Source organism: Orbicella faveolata, unplaced genomic scaffold, assembly GCF_042242905.1.
Source record: "Orbicella faveolata isolate gen_17 unplaced genomic scaffold, um_ofav_v1 contig_34, whole genome shotgun sequence".
In the NCBI taxonomy this organism is placed as follows: Eukaryota; Metazoa; Cnidaria; class Anthozoa; order Scleractinia; family Merulinidae; genus Orbicella; species Orbicella faveolata.
Genome location: NW_028301563.1, coordinates 2,832,668 through 2,838,471, shown reverse-complemented (window position 1 = coordinate 2,838,471; position 5,804 = coordinate 2,832,668). Strand labels below are relative to the sequence as shown.

Sequence of the window (5,804 nt, the reverse complement as noted above, 5' to 3'; positions counted from 1 at the left end):
ACCATCCTGAGTAGAAGGACGTAGAATTAAAAGAGAAAGGAAGATAAAAAATACGCAGAAAAAGAAAATAACTCGAAATTACCATCTGCTAACGAAAGTTGAATCTGGAAAATGTCGTCGCGTGACAGCGGCCATTGACGTCATTTGTCACGTCAAGTCGCAAGAGCGTGGGAAAACGAGTCTGCAATGTCCTTCGGTCGGTCAGCGGCTAGGGATCCAGTCGTGACCCCGTAACTCAGATCACGCTGCGGCCAAAACGGTGTGGCGGTTGGGGAAGTTTTTCTTTTTGAGTGACCATCATTTGTGAAAAATAACATAACATTGTTCCACTAAACGTTTTCTAACCGGGAAAAAGTGTTTCCTATTTGTGCATTCGTTTGGATTCCGCCGCTATTTATACAAATCGCGTCAATGGCCGCTGTCACGCGACGACATTTTCCAGATTCAACTTTCGTCAGCAGATGGTAATTTCGAGTTATTCTCTTTTTCTGCGTATTTTTTATCTTCCTTTCTCTTTTAATTCTACGTCCTTCTACTTAGGATGGTCTTTGAATGCCTAGCAAGGTTTAAAGTGGCGTTTAACACGCTATCCACGGCCGTATTGGCAAAAGAGGTGTTTCGCCGAAGTAGCAGGATAACGGTAAACACGGTAACTTTGAACGCTTTGTACAAGGTCAATATACTTTGGCCGAAGAATGTTTTTCCAGAAACGTGATATATATCCCTCCAATGTCTGATTCATCACTTTGATTGCTTTCAAAAGCGTTGAACTTTTGAGAAATAATTATTTTAAAATCAGCTCCAACGCTGCATCTAATTTAGTATGCAATATTTGAAACTTTATTTTTCAATCGCTTCGGCAGTTTTTTGACGTTTATCGAATGATATTGCATTAAAAGGCCTTTTTCTTCAACACTGTGTAGTTTTCTCATTATTTTGCGTTGCGATAGTAGTTTCTGAACAGTTTTTTGCGGGGGCTTATTTTCGGCCTGATTTTGCTGCTATCAGACGGAGAAAGTTTGCGGCTCGATATTTTTGGTTTAAAGCGAAACTGAAACAAAAGAAATTCATTTTTAAATAGTATTTGGTAACCTCCACTTGGGAGATAAAAATCGGCCGATTTTATTTTTTAGCCGGAAATCATCGGTCGTTTCTTAGGCGCAGCGCCTCTTAAGTCTTTCCGCTGCTCGGATTTCACGTCCCGCGCGAGATTTTCTTGGTCCTTTCTCGGCTTCTGTTAAGGTGGGACATTGTGGGTTGGCGCTTGAGGGCCGTATAATCAAATTGCCACTCGATGGGTTGTTTGCTGAATTGCCTGCTGTGGTGGACTCTCGTGGATTGGCGCTTGAAGATTGTGCAGTCATACTTCCTTGAGGAATGCAATTCGACAAGTTGTTTGCTAAGTTGTTGGAAGCATTATTTGGTCTGAGATGGATTCTATTTCTTCGTAGTTGAGCACCAGTTCCAGTTTCTGTTGCCATAATTCGCTTCTGCTGGCCTCTCTTGATTTAACTCTAGAAATTATTCTTGTAAAACGCTGCCACCATGTGGTGTGTTGTCGAATAGGTTTATTCTGCTTGTTCATACACACCGCGTGGATGTGTGTGCTTTCTACATTTACATAATGTGCTATCCTACTTAAATATGCGTACACAAAATATAATATACAATAGGTGCTAATTCTCACGTGCCAATATGTTACATAGGCGTCTGTTGATATTCAATGTCATAGTACCCTGCGAGACAGAGGTTCTCATTCCTTTATGCTCGGTGAGAGACGAGAAATATAACCTCTGCTCACAACAACTCGATCGTTAGATAACCAGGGACAAATTAATTAAAAATACCGGAAAGCACGCACAGTCTAAAGTCTACAACAAGCCCAATCTAGCAGGTAAAAAAGCTAACCGGTAACTTCGCTAGTGCGCCAAATCAGTCATTCTTTTGGGTTGTTTATGTATTCATATTTGTGTAACCTTGTAGGATCTTGCAGACGTTTTGCATGAGTGCTAATCAAATTTTCATTTATTTCAGGCACGAGAGACCTAATTTAGAATCGGTTGATTCGCATATCAAACTTATGCTATAGAAACATTAACATTTGCTTAAATTAGTCCCAAGCCTCCATATTGCTCACCTGAAATACATAGTGCAATTAAATATGCAAAGAGCGCCAATGTTCAAAATGGCGGGCAACAGAGCGAAGCGTGAGCGTGAGATTCCGAAGAGATTTATTGACAAACTACGGATAGGAATATTTTTCCAGTGGAGATAACACAGATCGACAATCCGAGAAACATGGTTAAAACTAGACGCTTTGCTGTGTGTATCCAGGCAGTCGTTATACTGAGTAGCACTAGCTATATTGCAATTGAGCTAAATGTTTTGCATTTGAAGTCGTACGAAATTCAATCGAATCGATGTGCTTAAGCTATTCTCCCTTTGATTGCATTTATTGAAATCGATTAATAGCTTGTTACTCGTTTGCAGACCTTTAGGGCGTGAAATGAGTCAAGGTCTTTATATCAGCCTATAAACGTTTCAGGATATTTTCCTTAGCCTTTGTCGTCGTTTTGTTTTGTTTTTTCTTGCGTTTCTCAAGCAACATGACGGCTCCATACTGGGCTCTGTAAATTTGTGCAAAGTATTTCGACGAATATTTGAGGTTTGGGAGAACGCACAGACTTAAAAATTAGAGAACTGTCATTATAACATCACAATAACATCACAATTTCTTGACTTTATCCACTAAATGGTTTTCAAATAATTTTTTTATTGCGTCAGGATTGCGTGACAGTGTAAGCCAAGAATTTGTTTTGCCGGGGTCAACACACATTAGTTTCTGTCAGCTTAAATGTACAATGATTCGCTACATGGGTTTCAGTCTTGTAAAGACACGTTTCGTATGCTAGTCAACATCAGACTCAACATACATTTTCAAAAGGATAACAGTCAGTTTTCGTTTTTTGGGAAGCTATTTATACTGTGTCAATGCGTTTTTCACTCAATTTTCACTGAGTGCGATCTGAAGTTCTTAGCTTGGGATGACAGATTGACTGAAAACTAGAGTAGCCAATCAAATTATTAGATCTGGCACGCTAGCCAATCAGACGTTTGCTGGCGTTTGCATGTAGCACTTTATTGGCATTAAATGGCGTCCGTTTGTCGATCTGTGTGCCTTGTTGTTTCTACTCGCGGCGTGTAAAATCTATATCGAATATCGTAAAGCAAATGAGAAAACCTAAGCCGTGTATTACACTGTGATAAAACACGACAGGTATTTGAGAACACGAGGAAAATGTAAAAAATACGAGCCGCTTTCCTAATAAAGTAGAAGCTTTTTGCTGCTGACATTGACATTCAATGCTGGCTGCAACTCCTGAATAAACAAGATCTCCTTAACCTTACAATGGTAGTCAGTCCTGCCGGACGCCAAAATGTCAAAACGGTCCCATTTGATGTTGTGACTAGTTGTTTTTACGTGATCAGCAATACCAGAAGAGTGATCATGTTTCGAAAGGGCTTTGAAATGTTCCGTTTTCCGGTCGTGAAGTCTTCGCTTCGTTTTCCCACTGTAAAAGTAATTGCAGTTCCTGTAACTAGCTGTATAAATGACTTTGGATAATTGTGATCGGTTGAGACGGTCCTTGTATGGGAAGAAGGATTTGATGCACTGGGTGTTTTGACGTTAACAAAAGAGTAGAAACGATCTGCAGAAGATTTTAGACGCCTATTTAGTATGATTGCTATGGAGACCTATATAAGGTAATGAAATAATAACATCTTTTCTGGGGGCTGTTGTACGGGTTCATTTATATTTTCCACTGTCACTTTACAAACAGTTTCCGTTTGAAACGTCTTGAATTTCTACTGCAGATGTTTTCTGTCCCAACGACTGAACGTAACTTAGAAAACCTAATGAAAAATGAAGAGAAATCTGGAACTTAATTTAATAGAAAGAAAGACATCACCTTCGCTTAAGCAAGACACAGTACTTCTCAAAACTTCAAAATGGTGTAACATACATAAATTATCTTCCGCTAGCTCATTAATAATTCTTCAAGTTTAAATAAAAACCAGCGAAAAATCCGACAGTCAGGGAGCAAAATCAAATGGAGAGGAAATTTTGACAGTTTTCGAAATTCGTGCGCAATGTTTTCATAGATAACGTGATAACATCCTAGTCATATTTGGAAAAAAAAAATATGTGTAAAAAATTAATAGATTAAGAGATCTCTGACTGTCAAATCAAATTGGACTCGGCCTGTGACTTCCAGTTACCCCAGTTTTGACACTCCTTGGAATATGTTTCAAGCAACTGTTTTAAAATTTTGAGTTTCTCAGAGCAAATCCCTTTTCAAAGTATCTAAAGTCGAAGATTGGAGCAGGGTAGGGTGGAGAGGGGGGGGGGGAGGGGGGAGGGCACGCACTCCTCCACTTACCCACATGTTGCAGGTTCAAGAGTTAAAAGTTCGAGTTTCCCTTTTAAAGCTGCCTACAAAATGTAAAATGGGCTTGCAAACTGACCGGTATAGAAGTGGAAAGCAGGCTTAACCAAACTGAACAGTAGTGACACCGAACCATTTATCAAAACGTGCGTCAGGGATATTATTCATGACCATGTACGCCAACTCAAGCGACCTCTTTCCTTGAAGCCTTTCGCACAGTCTCGTGGTCTTCTCTGTATGTGCGTCAATGCAGACCACAGGAGCAGGTTTTTCATGTCGAAGAAGCTCCTCAAACACTGTTTTCAACAACTTCTCTGCAATTGCCTCTGAATCTGCATAAAGCGGGCCAATCTTGTAACTCGCTTTGATGAACGTTGGGCGGGCCACCGTATAACCCACGATAGAACCTTCACTGTCTATGGCGACACGTGCGTAACTGCCTGAGACACGAAGCCACTTTGACAAGAAGGCGTGACGTTCAAAGCCAAACACCGTGGTGTCATACATGAACAGCGATTCCAGATTCACTTCTTCAATGGACTTGATTTTTACGGGAGATCTTTTCGATGTCTCGGAAAAGCAGGCTATGGTGGCTGGAATGTTAAAGATGAAGAATGCTCCATGAAAAAGACTACGAAATCCATAGCGTTGGTTTATTTTCTCTTGGTGTGGGCCTGCAATTGTTCCAATGCTAGGAAAACTCTTCAAAATTGCATACGCGGCTTCATAAATCTCTTTGCCGTATCCCTTTCTTCTGTATTCCTTGCTCACGACGTAAGAACCAGGGAAAGCAAAGCTGCCACCATATTTTGCCGCTGTAACACAGCCGATAGGTTTCCCATTCAACTCACCGACAAAAGCAGCTGTTGGATCACAAGCCATAAAACATTCAGCGTCTTGTAAACCTGGCCCCCAGCCTTCCTTCACCAGTGCATTTATGACGATACTTTGGAATTCCTTTTCTGTCTTAATGAGGCGAACTTTGAACTGCCCCGTCCCAGATAAGTTCATATATGGTTTGGTCGCTACAAGAAGCTGTCTGTTTCTTTGAGTTTGATAAAATCCATGACGAGCATTAGCGACTGATCAAGCAGCGAGCAGCTAAGCCACGAGCCGCGAAAAGGGCCACGGTAGAGAAGTAGTAAGGAGTAGAGAGTCTCATTTCAGCGTATTTCCAGGTAGGCGATCGACCTTGATGATTCAAATCTAATTGTCTGTTTAAATAGACGTCTGTTGATATTCTATGTGATAGTACCCTGCGAAACAGAGATTATTTTTCCGTTATGCTTGGTGAGAGACGAGAGATAACTTCTGCTCACAACAACTCGATCGTTACATGACCAGGGACAAATTAAT

General features: G+C 40.7%; 1 long non-coding RNA gene across 1 annotated transcript; it reads left to right on the top strand.

Moving 5' to 3' along the window:
- Window positions 1-349: 349 nt before the first annotated feature.
- On the top strand, window positions 350-913 carry LOC149104305 (uncharacterized). The gene is made up of 2 exons (XR_016201665.1): window positions 350-464; window positions 541-913. It is a non-coding gene; the product is annotated as an uncharacterized LOC149104305 (long non-coding RNA).
- Window positions 914-5,804: the final 4,891 nt, after the last annotated feature.